Source organism: Bombus flavifrons, chromosome 1, assembly GCF_040668555.2.
Source record: "Bombus flavifrons isolate JBK064 chromosome 1, iyBomFlav1_principal, whole genome shotgun sequence".
In the NCBI taxonomy this organism is placed as follows: domain Eukaryota; kingdom Metazoa; phylum Arthropoda; class Insecta; order Hymenoptera; family Apidae; genus Bombus; species Bombus flavifrons.
This window is the reverse complement of record NC_138442.1, coordinates 21,637,332-21,655,179: the sequence shown is the minus strand read 5'-3', so window position 1 is coordinate 21,655,179 and position 17,848 is coordinate 21,637,332. Positions and strand designations below refer to the sequence as shown.

Sequence of the window (17,848 nt, the reverse complement as noted above, 5' to 3'; positions counted from 1 at the left end):
CTGCAGGAATATCCAGTTTTCGTGCTACGACGTAGGAACGTGATTTCGTGGTCGTTTTTGGTGCTCTTCTGTAGGGTGGAACGGAAGTTTTTATTCAAACGCATGGAGCAGGGGATGAAGAATAAAAAGAGAGAGGGAGGGAGCCAGGGTTTAGATTCGTGGGGTCAAGAGACTTTGATGGATGGTAAGGAGCCACGAGGAGGAAAAGATTTTCATCGCGATTAGGAACAGCGTGGGAATTTATTGAAAATGATTCGATGGTGTTTCAAATGTGTCTATTTTAAGAGAAATATAACAGTTTCGTGTTTGATCGAGTAGTAGTGAAAGGCAATTTGGTTTATCACATCGAATGACATTTTAGTCGTCGATCGTCAAGCGAGCGAATGTGTAGTTTCTGTTGAAATGGTTTTATATTCCTTTCAATTTTAAAATATGATATCAATTAAAGTATCGAAAACGAGAATCAATCGAATAATATGATTAAATATTTGGTATCATTTTTGAGCTTGAAAATTGTACGCATTAGAAAACGATGAACCACAGATAACTCTTCTAATAGGTTCTTTTGTGTGTATTGAAATTTTCCATGATTTCTGTGATTTATGGAGTAGATGCTTTAACTTCGATATCTTCGACGCAATGTGTAAGTACATCGCTTTTAAAATTTCTCGTAAAATATTAAACTCGATGTAGAACCTAATTATTCCTTTCGCAAAATTCTGCCCTGAAATCTAACGAAATTCGACTCTAATAACATGGAACGTAGAAACGTTATTTCAATCTTTTTTACATACACTTTCGTGATAAAAGCAAGATACGAAGGAATCTACCGAATGAATACTGGCTTAATTTTTAAAGAAGCATCGAGTATACTACAGTTCCTTATCAGTTTGTGCACAAAAGAATATTTTAAAATTATCCCTTGATCTTCCACTGTGATGATTTTCAACGACATTGCACTTCAAACTTCTCGAAAATCCCCTTCTCATAACCTTTATGAAATGCATTGAAAAGCTGCTTCATACTTACTTACATTTCCCTGGAATTGGCGTAATTAAACCGGCCAGAAAAAGAAAGCGAACATCCCGGCAGATAATTACGATTCGTAAAATACAAGTTTAACGCATCCTATCGCCAACTAAATTGCCAGCCGTAGTAAACAACTAACGACACGCGGTTCCGCTCGAAAAGAATTAACCACGAATTGGCCGGAAATTACCAGACTTTAATCGTGGACGCAACGATCTCTCGTTTAATTCGTTTCCATCGTGGATATTACGTGCTGGTATTCGGCAAACGACCATGCCACAGCTTTTTCGAATTTTTAAGTGGCGCAACTAGTTCCTACAATACAACGCTCGATCAATCTATCCGCCGTTATCCATTTTCGATCGTTGTTCTTTCTCGAATTCTCTTTCAGAATAGTCGAATATTTGCGCTCATTAAATATGCCGTTTCCGATAACAGCTACCCCTTTGAGATCCACTTTAACGCTCGATGACTGTGCAATTGCTTCATACAAGCGATATTATGCGCATATCAAGTGCGTGGTGGGCAAAATCAACACAGATTCCAGGTCAATGGAACGCAGAACGTCTTAATTCCGTTGCGATGCGCGGTTATGTGAGAATTTGCTTGTTATTGTTAACGCTTTCGCCATGAGGCACGCCGATTGGTATTTCGTGTAAAGTAATCACGTTTCATACATATTGTAACGTACAAATATGATATTATAGATATTTTAATTTTTATTTAGATATTTTAGGTATTAGATATTATAGGTAATTTGAGTACTTCTAATTAAATGATGTAGGTAATATAGCAGGTAATAATGGCTGTTTGATACACTCTCAAATGTTCATATCGATGTCTTAGATAATTTAGAAGATACTGTTAGAATGAAATTTTTTTTTTTATTTGGTAGACCTTTTACAATCAATTCTCATTGAGAATTATAAGTAAATTATTTTGGCGTGATACTGTAACTTGAATTATAAGAGTTTATAGTACGTTTGATTCTAGTTGAATCTAATGCTTAAATCTAAAGGGTATTGTCTTTTTAGACTGCGGATCTGATCCGTCGTGTCAAGTAATTGGATGACTAATGGGTTTTGTTGGTTTGTTAACTCTTGTATTATATCTATTACTGAATTTGGATATTTCTTCTTTAACTGTGGCTATCTTAAGGTTTTTTTTTTATTTAGTTGTTTACATTCACAATTTGTCTGATTTGGATATTTGGTAGAATTTTTTGGCTGTTTGATTATCATGTGGGTGGCTACCCCCAGCGGGCAATATCTTATTGTCGCGATGTATTGTTTCGTTGGTAACATAGCAAGGGAATGAAATTATTCACAGCGAAAGCATCTCGTCGGTAGGTTGCATTCACAAAGTCATGTTAGTTTTTAGTACGGCTTTCGTGTTTATTTGGATTGAAAACTGATGGTTCTTTTGAAAATAATCCTAGTCAACAAATTTAGCGTATAAGTCAGGCAGAAATATATTTTCAAAACATCGAGCCCATACGATACTCGCAGATAGAAACGTCCTTTTCCTACGAAAGTTATAAAAGCATCGAAACTTTTTCTGTGTTCTCTAGACTGTACGTAACACATATCGTGCAATTCGCGAATTTTTCCAATATGGTAGAATCGTATCCGTTTATATATATCTCCCGGAAAACAGAAGTTTTCCTGCAATTTATATAACTGGAAACCTTATAAGAACTTTCCGTTCATACGATAGGAGTTCACGTTCGCATAAGTAGACTCAATTAAATAAAATGAATCAATGAAGTTAAATAAAATAAGTAGACTCAAGTAACAGCTGATTTAACGGACCAGAGTAAAATTATGTTTGAGCGAATGGAATTCGTGTAAACGGATAAACAATAATTATTTTCTTATACTCTACTTAGATATACCGTAAGTATCGGGGATTTGGATACGAAATAGAAATTAAGGACAATGAAATTTTAAAGGAAGACTTTTCTAATAATTCATGGTAATTGTAAATACGTTTGTATAGTTTTACGACATAAAAATATAATTTCTTTGGGAATCATTTCTTAATAGATGGTATAGATGGAAATCAGACCAGCGGTAAAATTATAAATTAATTGCAATATGAATTTGACGAGGGATTTTGCGATGACGATGTGTCGCGATTTATATTTGAGTATTTTTCGTGAAACACCCAGTCCAGAAACTACTCCATATTCATATTTTTATGCAACAGAGCGAAAGTAGAATTTTTGTGAAAATAAAATAAAAAATAAAATGGAAACAAAATAAAATGTTTATTCTGTAGGAAGGAAGAGGAGAAAAATAATGGATTAAAAAATTGACAGAACGAAACAAGCTACTACTTTCGATTCATTGTCGTTATTATCTGCACTGCACACACTGTAGTTTTATTTTGTGACAAACATTGTATCGCGAATCCTCGCTTCTCGCGTGTCACGATTTTCGAGTGCTCCCCGTATCGTGAAACGAAAAAAGGATAGACGATGCCGGACGTTTTAATTAAAGCTTTGTGAAAGGCGCGGCCTTTATTAATTGATCTGATACTCGCTACAAAATTGTAAACACCGAAGTCAGACGAAGAGTTAAAGTGAAATATTACATCGTATCCACCGTGGATGTTTCACTTTGCATGAAAAAATTACGGAAATTTTGAAACGCTTTTATTTGGGTATCGAGAAATTCCTCGTAATTGGGAATTGTTCTTTCGTTGACAAAAGTAATTCTATTAAATCATCGTGTCTTTATGTTAAACTGTTGTTTCACGAGTGAATGAATATTAATTTTCGAAATCGAGAGGCTACTTTAAATGTATAAGCTAGAAAAATTTACCAAATGTCCAACTGGACAAATTGTAAAGTACAAATTAAATAATAAAACAAAACTTTAAATGTCTTCTTTCTGAAAATGAATGGTGGATAAAGGTAACTGTAGAAATAAAAGTAAATTAAGAAATATATAGTTATTGAGTCGTTTGACTATCGTAAAAAAGTCATTCAAGACCATTTTGATATGGTATTAGGATTATTTGAGAATGAGTCGCCTATTGATTATTAATTTTTGAAGTATTCGACATATCATGTTTCAAAGAGAAGTATCACAAAAGTGCAGGATTATCGTCTATCAAAATTGCGGTATTATAATTAAGAAGGCATTGTTAGATCTACAGAACCAGGATAAATTTTATATGTATTGTATAATATATACTTTGAATACAGTATCGAAAATTTCATAAACCCATGGGTTATTACGGAATTTGTATCGATATCTGATCAAATCTACGTTTCACGTCAATAATTCCCAATAATACATACAGACCTTACTTCGATAATAAATCAGAGTCAGGTTCGTGAATTACAGGTAATATAATTTCCAAGTTACAATTCCCAATATCGATAACTTCGATATATTAAAAAGTTCTTTGTATTACGATCTTTAGAATCAGAGTAGAAATATTACATTGCAAAAATTCTACAGTTGATAATTTTTATAACGTTAATACGAATCGTTCTTGCAAATTTTCATAAACAAAACCTATGGTCCACTTTAAAATTAGCAAATCGTAAAATCCAGCAAAAGTAATGCATAAATAATTGCGATAGTTTCACAATGAACAGACTACAATGGTAATTTAATAAATAAAATATTAAACCTCGAAATAAAAGCAAATAAATATTCGTATCACTAGGACTACTGTATTATACTGTGGTATATTAAAAAATAACTAAAGAAAAATCTGAAATAATTCAACTGCAGTGAAGGAAATTATAAGATGAAAAAATGTATGAAAACAAAGAACCGTCTAAATAACCAGAAATGAGCATTATACATATACTCGTACAATTAAAATTGCAAAGTGGCTCAAGAAAAGAATACACCCGAGCGATTTTACATGCAAACTCGATCAACGATAAATTAAATTAAAACAGCATACAGTAATTTTCATTCGAGAATTATTCGTATTGATTACTCAGGAAGTCACATGAATCATACATCTAAAAGCTAAGCTAGGTAACACATGCTCTCGCGACAAATAATGCATCTGTTTATATTTTATATGGATGAAAAACTACAAACCCATCAATAAAAGTCAATCCTAAAAAAAAATTAATTTTCCAAAGTACTTCCACGTTTTCGCTCATAAATGTCCATGTTTTTAGTAATGACGAACTTTTGTAAAAACAAAAATCACCAACCTGTCGATAAAAATCAATTCTACAGAACAAATTAATTTTCCAAAGCACTTCTGTATTTTAAGTAATGAATTTCCATGTTTTTAGCAAAAACGAACTACGACGCACGAATGAAAGCCAATTCTAGGAAAAAAAAGATTAATTTCCCAAAATACCTCTGTGTTTTCTATAACGACAGGGAGAAAAAGATCTAAAACCTGTTATCTCGACGAGTATTAGGTTGTCCGAAAAGTGTCTTTCTTTTACAGACACGTCTTTCACAACGACGCATCTTTATACAAACGTGAAACCTAATCTGTCAAACGTTGTGATATTTATCTTGATAGAACAAAATAGATCATACGTAATTCGATAAAATAGTATAAACCGAAAAATGTTGTGCATCCATTATTTCCTTATAAAACGAAAGAAACTTTTCGGACGACCTAATACAATACTTTCATTGTTAATAAATTCTCAATAAATCCATAGTCTGTCAATGATGCGAATATCATTTATACAAATATATCGCATAAACGCACGATATTAAATAAACGCATAGCAAAACATAGCTGTGTTTCCATTTGCTATAGTGTTTACATTATTAATAAATCCCTCGGTAAGTGTGAGAATGTAAGACAACCACTCGGAACAGCTTCCGCAGCCGAGACCCGTTGATTTACGGGCTCTTAGATCCCACAACGTCTTTTCGTCACGGTTTGTCATCCAAAGAACTACTTCCGTGTACACATCTACCGAAAGCGTGTATCTTATTTGCCCGCAAAGGAACTATATCCTATCTTCTTGACAGTGTACATTTTCTTCGCGGAAGCTGTCCCGCTTCCGCGGGCTTTCACCGGCATAACAGGAATATTTTATGTGGATCAAGCTATTTCTTCGTCTCGTATGCCGTGGAATTTGGATTTCGTAAGACATTCGTGGGGAAATTCTGGCTCAGCTCGTTGAATTCCATCGAAAGCTTCGAGTTCTCGTTAGTAATGGCGGCACTGTAGACAAGAATCGAGCATCCGAAAGTCGATGCCTCTGGAAGCTGATTTCTACGTGGTGGAATTTTCTCGCGTCGCAACGCGATCAGTGAGAATACAGCGTTAGCTTCAAATGTCTATGAAGCTACGAATTTTTTTCAAATATATAGAATTTCAGAACGTCGTTGATCTGACAAATAATTGTAATCTCGCAAATTTTCAATTAAATTCGTCATTGTACTTAAAGCTGCCTAATTTTTTCAGCAGCTTTTATACCAATTTTATTATTATTATTATGTATATAGGTGGAACTTGAAAGTAGCCGAAAATATGGTTTAATTAATCTATTTGCTTTGTTGCTAATATGTGTCAGTGACTATGAAAGTGACTTAGGTCAAATATTTCTCATGCAGAAATTCTTGCATATCATTCTAACGTAGACCGAGATGGCAAAAAATAAATTAAAAATTCTACTTCCTTAATTGCTAGACTTACGCTATTTTACTTGATTCGTTACTTGATTAAAGATATGAAATTGGTTTTCTTTCTCTCCAGAAAAATTACGTCCTCGCGGCTATGTCATTGTTGTAAAGAAAGCAGAAAATTAATATACCCGATGCAAAGATTAGTAGAAACTCATAAATGGGACAAGTCTTTGTGAATAACATTAAGTGCAAAAGAAAATCATTGCACGAGAATATATTTAAAATTGCGATAAAAGAGACGGGAAATTAATAATTTAAAATTCGTCACTCGATTTATAAATAAAGGTTACAAGAATAGAATCCAATATAAAAGAAAATCTATGGTACAACGAAAAAAATACTCGTGTAATGAATCTATAGAGCAGCGTTTTTAAAAATATTCTTTATTAGATTTTAAAGTCTAATACCTAATTAACTGTGCTCATTGTATACATCAACATTTTCATGTAGTATCATTTTCTTCGAGGTAAAAGATTCTTGTTATCCAAGCATATACGATTAGATGGAGTTTCGTGAAAGTTGGTGGCACAGTTGGTTTGGTAAACGTTCATATCCATAAAGACATACTTGTATTTGACTTTTGCTGCGCGCATGGTGCATCATCTGTGCTTTCAGTCTTTCTTTCTCTTCCCCATTTGTTTCGTGCCGCTAAGTGTTCCGAACTTCGTGGTTAATAACTGATGAAGGCTGTAAAAAGGGCGTGTTTATTGCTTCATAAATTCTGAAAGCAGAACAAAATTAATTTATAGCTGAATACATTCACCAGAACGATATTCCCGTGACGTCGTTTAATGAACTCATTGGAAAAATAATTCAACTCAAACGAGCACATTAAATCTCCCATATTTAAAACAATCTTGTACGAATTATTTATTGCATCATGAGGACGAGCAGAAAAAATAAAAAATAATAGTTTCTTCTTTAAGAAGACTTCTTACTGAAAACACCATTCTAAAGCTCAAGAGGAATGTTTTTGCAACTGTTAATCTCGATGAAATTTTTGAAGAGAATACCGAGTTTTCTTATCGGAAAAATATTTAACCTACATTTTGTTTTATCAAGAATCATCATCACATAGGGGATGGAAACAACCTCCAAAATTGGAGGTCGGAAATATATTTTCTGAAATACGCTATTTACTCCGCACAAAAACAAGTAACAAAGAATATAAGAAATGAAAATAAAACGATAAAAGGGATGCAATTATTTTTCTATCTCCTATTCCAAGGAAATTCACTGAAACTACTGTTACTACTCGAGAAAAATATGAGAAGAGATACAGAACGTTCAAGATCAACAGTCGCAAATTATCAACATAAACAAATATATAATAAGGAAAATACATTTTGATTTATTCGATTCTGTGCTAAAATAATGCAACTAGCAAATGCGCTAGAGAATTGGAAGCCAACACAAACCATGAGAAATAATACAGTTTTTCAAAGAACGATATAAAAGTAGTACAGTGGCTGCGAGAATTATTTCTACGTCATTACCTTCATTATTGCATTTATACGCTAATTAATTAGATCTGACTGTAACATTTCGTATCACTAGTGTTGAAGTGGTCACCACTTTTAAGAAAATTCTACATCTGGTCTTTTTAGTTTTCTCAAGCACCGAAGCCATTGACAGCGTGTAGACAAAAGACTGCGACGAAGACAGACCATAGACAGTAGACAGGCGACGTTGGCTTCGGGGTTTTCAGTTATTGGGTAACACAGCTAGCGTGCGGATCTGGACCAGCTCAAATTGTATTCTTACTTATAATTACACTTCTATTTAAATATATTTTCTACCTTACAATTTATCCACGAGTTTTGTCTGTTTACACGTCGAATAACCCCAACAACTAGCAATACGATTACAAAAATTTGATGATATCGAAATGAAATGTAGGATCTTTACCTGTAACGACGCTTCGTTGGAAGGTATGTAAAAAAAAAATGCTCGTGTTAACATGGATCTCGCTAAAAGTAACCACAAATACAAGCAACCGGCATACGTGCGATTTGCACTGTAAATTGAATCGTGTCGTGTAACCTGAACGAGACCGGAGTACAAAGAACGAAGTACAAAGGCGAGCCTCCATTTGGGGAAACTGTTGGAACGATAGGGTTGATTCTGACGGAAGTACATTCGATTGCTTTTATTGTAGTTCAAAAACAGCGAGGATGAAATCGTCGTACTCGATTTGATCGTCATTTTGAACGATATTGGTTTTAAACAACAACATCGGTTGCTTAGGCATTTCACAACGGTTAATTGTAAAGTCAGTATGCTGGTACAATCAAACGAGGCCATCTGAGACAGATTGGCTTCTCCGCTATGCGGATCTCGAGCAACAAGGCTTCTCGGACAAAGGGATGTCTTTCGAAGGAAACAATGTGGCTTCTCCCTGGACATTCTACCGCCAAAAAAGTAATTTACGCTTGCATAACTTTGGCATATTTGTTTTTACTTGTTGGAGCTTCCACTTTACGGTAATGAAACTTAGAGAAAGGCTATTAGCAAAAGGTAAACAGTGTTTATAAATTTTATGACCTTTAAAATTTCCATAATTTTATGTTAAGGGCTTGAAGAACAAATTACGATAGATAAAAATACGATAAATGTTGCAGTTTGTGAAATTCGTATAATTACTATTTATCTCGATTTCCTTCTTTCATCGACGATCTACTTGCAAAGTAACAATTTAAAGTATTAATAAGTGAAGTCATTGATTGATTAGATTTCTGAGTCTAAGAATTAGTCTAGGAACGTATTAAAGCGATGTAAATAAAGTATAGATTTGCAATCCCTGACAGTGATCGATTCAATACAAACAATTACAGTGCTGCGTAGTTTTATTCCATATGAAAGCTTCAAACGATGTACAGTCATCAATTGCATTCCTTTCAAAAATTGTATACACGTCAGCTAGTCAACTAATCCTCCTAGCCACTCAAAACAGCTCAATTCGTTCGATCCAGTTTCAAATACGATCATTGTATTGTAAAGCCTGCGATTTTGAAGTCACTCTAAACTCGATTAACCGCGAATTTCATGAATTTTAATGTTCGAATGATATTAAAAAATTGTAGCATTAAAAAGATGGCTTTGAAAACACCAAACGTGCCAAGGTCCATCTTGAATTCCTCCTGGAATCTATAACACTTCGAAATTCATGACCCTAAATCCTGGATTATCCTAGTCTAGGTGTCTTAGATCAAGATTTGGGATCCAGTGCCGAAGGTTCAGAGCATTGAATTTGAAAACAGAGATTCGGGATGTAGGATTTAAAAATTTGAAATCGATGTCTCCGCTATACCAGGAACTGTGCTGAGTTTTAGTATTACAGAATCGTGCACTTTAAGTCTCCTCTTAAGTTCTACCATTATAGTGGTCTGATGCGTTTTCCACAGATGTAGGTCACGGTATCCGAAGTTTCACGATGCTGCAACTAAGACTGTGGTACTTTAATGTGGTACTTTATAGCACTTTAATATATCCGAAATACGATATACCAAGTCTCTCAATTCTGCAATATTAAAATTGTAATTTTCTTCGTCTCACAATTCTAGCGCGATCCGAATTGGTCTCACGATTTTCCTGTCGCGAACTTGAAAGTTTCTTCCTCTAGTAGTGGTCTGAGACTTGTCCCTCGATCATCTTAGATGTTTCAACATTCGCCTAATGGTTTCGTACGAGCGCCTTATATTCATAAGAAATTTTACTCTTCGCAAATCAAATAGTCTTTGCAGCTGTTTTGGGAATATTACGTTGCAGACTGACTTTTATCGAAGAATATAAATTTAAAGTTTCAACGTTGAGCTACGATTTTAACTTACAACAATCTTAAGTTTTACCAGAAGCTCACTGTCTAACTTCTCAATAGTATTATATTTTTAAAAGTAAAGCTACCGAGGACTGAAGTATAAAAATTTATACTAAAGGAATAAAAAAAAAAGGTATGAGAAAAAATATAAGCACATAAATATGTTTTATGAGATGGATTATTATAACGTGTTGGTTAATTAAAGAGACAAGAGATAAAATGATAATGGTCAGTGTATATTAAAATCGCTTTAAGTACAAGTACAGAAATAGTGTATGCCGGTCGTAATCGTCGCTCGCTCAATGCTACTCTTCAACTATACTCTCGCTATTCGACTATATGACTCGTTATACTGACTCGCTATACTGACTCGCTATACTGACTCGTTATACTGACTCGCTATACTGACTCGCTATACTGACTCGCTATACTGACTCGCTATACTGACTCGCTATACTGCTATACTGACTCGCTATTCGACGGCTTATGACTCGCTATAATGACTGCCCTAGAGTGCACGTTCGTCTATTTGTATCGACCGGTGTTATTGTAAAAAGTTCAAGTGTAACTCCGGTTGACGGTTACAAATAACGACGATAATGTTCTGTCCGGAATTCGTTTACCTTTGAACCTAGCGAACCAAAACAACGTTGGTATTCCAAGGCACAATAATACGAGTCTCTCCCGATTCAAATCTTTCGTTGACTCATATGCCGCTACATTTATCTAAATAAAAAATTATTATTAGAAAATAAACAATAGTTACTAGATTTTTAAAAAAATTTCATTTATATTACGCGAAATTGAAAAATCGTTTTTATCACGTGTACAGAAATTTCCACGTGGCACCATTCATTCGAAATTTCCACGTGCATTCTCTGAATTGCTTCTCCCTTCCATTGCTCTAATCCAAACATTCGTGCGATTCTCAATCACCCGTCATTCACACGAATTCTCACTGTGAAAATACCTCACACTGCGAAAACACTTCAGCAGCACCCATTACGTGGATCACGGAGTCACGTGTGGGTGCCACTCCAGCCGCCTAACTCAGCCTCGACAATGTCGTCGATATCGAAAGTTGCTGAAACAAAGTAACTTTCCTCGTTGCCCGTGGGACGTCTCGTTAAGAATCGTGTCTCATTCTTCCGTAACTTTGCGACTCGTACAGCATTTCCTTCGCCACCTCTTAAGGAATTCCGACTAAATGATTTCTATGACTTGCTTTCCGCTCGCTCGCACCACCTTTTACAGTCCTATCGTACGTTCTTTGTAAATAGCCACACACATACACGTGAACGTGTTTAAGGACGCAATAGATCAATCGTTGCCGACGAACCTTCAGTGCTATCGATTGGATTACGCGGGAAATACCCTTTTGTGCGACGTTTCCTTTTAACGACATCGACTTTAAACAGACGTAGAGCTTTTTTACGTAAATTTTTTTTACCTAACACGGAGAGAAAGTTTGTTGTTTTACGGGATATCGATTGGATATACTTATCGGGAGTTACTAGTCTTTTCTAACAAACATTGTTTAGATTGTTTGTTCGTGGTTGATTGTCTCTCCCTATCCTTTTTTCTCTACCTTTCTTTTCTTCTCTCTTTTGGAGAAGTAAAATTTCCAGTTGCAATTAATTACCGCGGACCTAGGCGAATATCGCTTGAAACAAAGAATGGGCTAATGGCTTCCTGAAATCGTACTAGGGTAATAAGTTTCTTTATTTTATGCGAGGGAATTGAATTAGAAGGGACGGACTTCATTTAGATTACCTTTAACCGTGTTGCGCTTTTTCCGTACAATCGTACTTTTCTATTATTAAGCAATATCTTAAGTTTGAATAAAAAAAAAAAAAAAATGGTCACAGCGGAATTAGAGAAGAGCGAAGGAAAATAAACCGAAATTTTAAATTTCAGTAATTGTAGAATTTTGGTTTCAATGTATATATCTTGAACGAAATTACAAATTTTAATGCCTCAGAAATATCGTTCGCGATAAAAATACTCCGTTCTGAATTTGTATATAAATTAATTTAAATCGAAGATTTGATTGAGAAGTTACATTATATCGTTCGTTCTAAAAGTACATTAAATTCCAGCAATTCCAATTTTAATTATTCGCTATATGCATTTATCGAATTTATACCTATAAACCAACAAAATTCTTTCATCGACTGTATGGTTATTGGTATCCATTTCGAATCAAAAATTGTTTGCGGACCACTCGCAAGTAATCATTTTCTCTGCACAATTTCTATTCGAAATCAATGAATTACCTTTGTACTCGCAAAGTAAACATTCACGTTACAAGTTCGAAACTGATCTCGAGCTCATTGTACTTGAGACAAACCAATGCGCTGCGAATTTAATTGCATACGATTTACAGCTTCCCTCCTTTCGACGTTCATTATATAAATTCTACTAAAACGCGATAAATTCAATATCCGCGTTAAACACCGTGAGATTAAAAAACTTGAACGGGTAAAGACGCTAATATTACATTCCGCGCTCTTGAATATTCATTGAAACTTAGACTCGTACGGTATTAAACTTTGGATAAAGGGTTGGAACGATTAGAATGTCTCACCTCGAGATATCATAAAAGGAATATTCTGAAACTTTCGACCCTGTTAGCATAAAGCGTTAAACTTGTGGACAACTTCATATGGATCGATGGCAATTCCAATAAATGATTTTTCTCGTTAAAACAACGCTTAGACCACGTTTTTATATTTCACCTGACTACGCGTAAACAATTTTTGTTAAGTACAATGAAATTTTGTTATTACTATTTTTGTGTTATTATTATTAATCTGACGTTTAACATTCTAAAAAAAAAAAAAAAAAAAAAATTCAAATAGGAAGAGTAAATAGGTCAAATGGCGAAACGTTCTGCCCATAAATAAATCACACGATATAACATCAAGGAAGAGAAAGAAATTCTTGAAAAATCTTGAGTCTCGAGAAACCTTTAAACGTAGTAAAATTTTCTCATCGTTTTCTCTTTATCGCTATTATTGATAATATAACGCAATATATCTAACGAAGGAAGCATTAAGTAGAAAAGTCACTTTATGAACGAGTATCACAAAAAAACTCCGCTATACGTCTAATATCAACAAGTAAGAAGAAGAAATAAAAGAAGGAAGATCAAAAGGAATGTCTGAAAGACGGTCATAGAATATTCTCGTAAGGAAATCGCGCTTTTCTTTCTCGTAAGAAATCCAATCCCGATAAGTATCGCGACCAAAGACATCGAAGACGCCTTCAGACTAATCGCGTTTCGGCTGCAAAAGGTTTGAGTTTCAGTCGGCTTGCCCTTGGTGAACCAGCGTTCTACCTTTTTCCGTTCCCTTATAAAAGCATCGATGCCGTATAAAAGTACACCCCTATTTTCTTACGGTAGCATGAAAGTCCCTGGCGAGCTGTTCCACGGACTAGCAGCCCGAGGGGCGAGATTCGAAACGTGAGACTACAATCGACTCTCGGGAGGGATCCACGATGCTTACAAGGTAAATTTTGTCGTCGTAGGGAATTCCACGGGTTTGCAATTGTTCGTTTCGAATATTGTTCCTTTCATGGATTTCTCTGTACATGCGATCCATCGAAAAAGTCTCTAGTTCCTTTAATGGAAATTCCCTTTGCATTTCTGTTTGAGAAGAAGGATGTGAAATTTCAATGAATTCTCGGTGATTGAATAAGAAATTTTCTTTATGGATGTATCTTTTTTTTCTGTGAGTATATAAAATATGGAAGTTTTATAAATAAAGTTTTGAATAATTTAAGGACTACGAAATAAAGAAAAACCAATCAATGTGTATATGTGTTTTTCCAGGAAAGCGAAAGAATCTGTTCGATACATTTCAACTTTTTAAACAAAATATTGTGAGTATATTTTTAACTATATAGCGGAAGAATCGTATCTATTTAAATGATGAACTTGCAAACCTCGTGACACAGTTCGTTTCCATAGAATCGAATTAATTTTCGTTCGACGGTAAATCAAAACACCGATCACTCTTTACAATATTCTTCGTAATATTCATCATAGAATGCGTTACTCTGTAAAAGGATGAAAACTTCGACGAGGATCGCCTTCGTTACAAACTCCAAGATCATTTCATAAGCGATAGACGAAAAGACAGATTCTTCTATCTCGTAGAAGTCTTTGCGAAATTTTCTATATATTCCTCTAAAACGATAAGCTCATCTTGTTAACCTTAAAGATTCTATCGCCGAGCGATTAGGTTTTCTTTGATTGCGCAACTTCGAGATATGTCGCTCCACTGTTCAGAAAATCCCAGAATCTACTTTTGTAATTGAACAGAACATTACGAGATAAGAAAATCTGAAGTAATCCCAAAGATGAATTTCTTGATATAGACGATCTACTTTCGCCATTATATTTATCTTAATCAAAATTTCAAAGAACACTCGATCTTGGTTAAAGATGCTCGTTTACCAGCATCTCACGATTATTAGTTCCGCCGACGGAGGAGGTTCAACTTTCAGGAAGAAAGTTCGTCGAGAAATGCGTGACGCCTCGATGTCGACACGACTTCTTATTACATTAACATAAAAATTGTGTTTGTAGCGTACGAAAGGACGCGATAGCTGGGCTTCTTCCTTAGGGTTGCCGGCATCTCATATTACTTTCCTGTGTCAGTAGGCTAGCGTACATACATAATGTAATAGATTTAGTGCGATTTGTTGAATGGCTGTACGCTATTATGATAATAAGAATCGAAACTCTCTTAATTCCGGTTTATTTTTGTCATCGAGCATTAACCGCGGATCACCTAAATTTATAAAAGTCGTTTCGAACGTGTTCTATTGTATTCCGCAAGCTTCTGATTTGGATTCATCAAATTCTAAATTGGAACATCACCGGGGCGAATATTTCTTTGCGTTCATAATAGGACTTTTTCAAACGGAATAATTTAACGAAAGGGAAGTACAGATATAAAAATTGCATGGTGTATATAGTATGTAGGTTGTTTGAGAAACTTTAAATAGAACGAGCAGTTCAATTTTTTATTAACCTGCTAGTGACGAACGTTGGATTCGGACAACGTTCTATTTGCATTTTTTCCAGTCAATTTTACTCCATCGAATTCTTTTTCTTTTTTAACACTGTTGCCATAAGAAAGGATTTCTAAAGATTTCATTACTCTTTCCACGATCCATTTCTCGTTTCTTCTTGTACCGCTAGATTCTACAATTTTATGAAGTTTGAAGAAATTGAAATATTTAGAAGACTATGAAATATAAATCTTCTAAATCATGGAAATTTCTTTTGCGTTTTTATACTTCTCTTGTAAGGTATCTTTTGTTCCGTCCTTTTTTCTTCTTTCTTTTTTATACTTTCATAAAACAATCTGCAAGCTATTTAGTTGATCTAGTTTCTCAATAACATTGTGTTTATGTAACTCTTGAGCTTGCTTCTTAATGGAGTAATGTAGATCAGCGACGTCGTCGTTTATCTTTAGGCTACGTTGTTTTACCATTTTTTAATAGTTTGCACAATATTTAACAGCGCTGCAGCGCTAAGACGCTAACTTCGGGTGAAGTGACTCGGAAGTTGGAGCAAGTTCCCACGAAAGAAGATAATGCTTTCTGTTTTCTTTTAAGCTCTTCCTCGTTCTGAAAGTAGTTCCAGTTTACGCTATAGCGGTCGACACGAAAGATCCGTCGTACAATCGGTCGTATCAGTATGATTTTAAAGTATCTCGCTATGTTATCTGATTGTAGGATACTACACATAATAAGGATTTATACAACTTCTCAATTATCGTAAATTTTACTTAATATTATACTAAAAATAGCAACGTTTCGCTGAAATACGCGAAAAGTTACTTGTGTCTATCGAAATTTTTACGTTCTTCAATTTTATTTTGAAGAGTGTTTACGTTTCATAGTACGTCCGTAGTAACTTATTTAATGTTTCAATCGCTGGCTCGTGAACGTACAAACGTGTTCAGAAACTGAAACGTTAAAAACAACAGGAAAAGCTGACGTAGCGTAGGGTTCTTCAAAAGTTTGCGGAAAGTTACGAGAACTAGCGTTAAAGCGAGTCCATGGCGACCAATATCACGTGGATTAACAAGTTTATGCTACTTAACCAAGGTTAAACAATTCTCGTTCCGGGATTTCCTTCTGGCTCCTTTATTCCAGTCAATTATTGAATTAATTCGCAGCTATTACATGTTTCATCGCCTTTTCGAACTTCTTTATAATTTTTATTAAAAGTCCGAATTTTGCAGGTCAGAGATTTGAAATTTCGTTATATGGAAAATTCGCGTTGCCAGTTTGTTCGTTTGTATCTCGCTTTATAACTTTCGAATATTTTTTTATTTTCTTCGCGTCTTCCGAATATTTTTTGATATTTTTCACGTCCTTTGAATATTTTTTCATTTTTTTATAAACATAAATCATGACACCTCGGTTTCCTGATATTGTTTTTGTCACAGCGACGCGTCATTCATGTATCGCATTAATGACATTGGTACACTAGTTTTTCTCATACATCGTGAATTTCTATTCGAATATCGAAATGATGCTGCATCATCAACGATTCTTTTTCGTTTGTAATGGTGGTTTCCCGACATTTGAAACATCACCGTGACGAACGTCTGCGTGTTGATTTCCGCAATAAATTTCCCTGAATTGTACCAAACATCTCACGTCTGCTCGGTAAATATTATTCCGTCTAGTTATTTGCTATGTTGAATTTTACTATAATAAAAATTTTCTGTTCAAAGAAAAAAGATCGTTCTTGTGGCGGAGGAAAATTAGTAATCATGGTACAGAAAAACAACGATATTTGTCAAATTATTTTATACAAATAGCTTGCAGAATGTTGTGCAAAACAGGACAATAATAATTACCCTGTCAGTTTTGATCTTAATTTACTGTCAAATTTACGTCACTAAATTTTCAACGTTTACGTTTTCAATTACCGAAATATGTATTTGCTTTCATCTGTAGAACGGTATCTATCTGATAAGACGGTTTCATTGTTACGGGTTAATGTGAAAGCTCTTAACTAGAAGCGGTAAATTCAGCCTTTAGATCGTCGACAAAACAAATCCTATCAGAGTGATTCACTGTTGTCAGAAATTATGAGACATCTTGTAGTATGACCTACATTAATCTGCTTTTGTAGCTACGGTAGAAAATGACACGGTAAGATGTACTTTCGAATTTACTGTATTAATAGAATTTGTATCAATTTCTGGCGAATTTTATCTTCAATCTTCACAAAGATTTTTTCAAAAAAAGCATCGTCGCAAAATTACCAACAATAACAGTTAATTAATCAATAACGCAATTAGTAAGTTGATTTAACATCCGCGTGCTTAGAACG

General features: G+C 34.6%; 1 protein-coding gene across 10 annotated transcripts in view; it reads left to right on the top strand.

The window, feature by feature from the left end:
- Positions 1-17,848, top strand: part of Nmdar2 (glutamate ionotropic receptor NMDA type subunit 2) — a 193,770-nt gene that overhangs the window by 35,106 nt on the left and 140,816 nt on the right. The window lies entirely within an intron of this gene.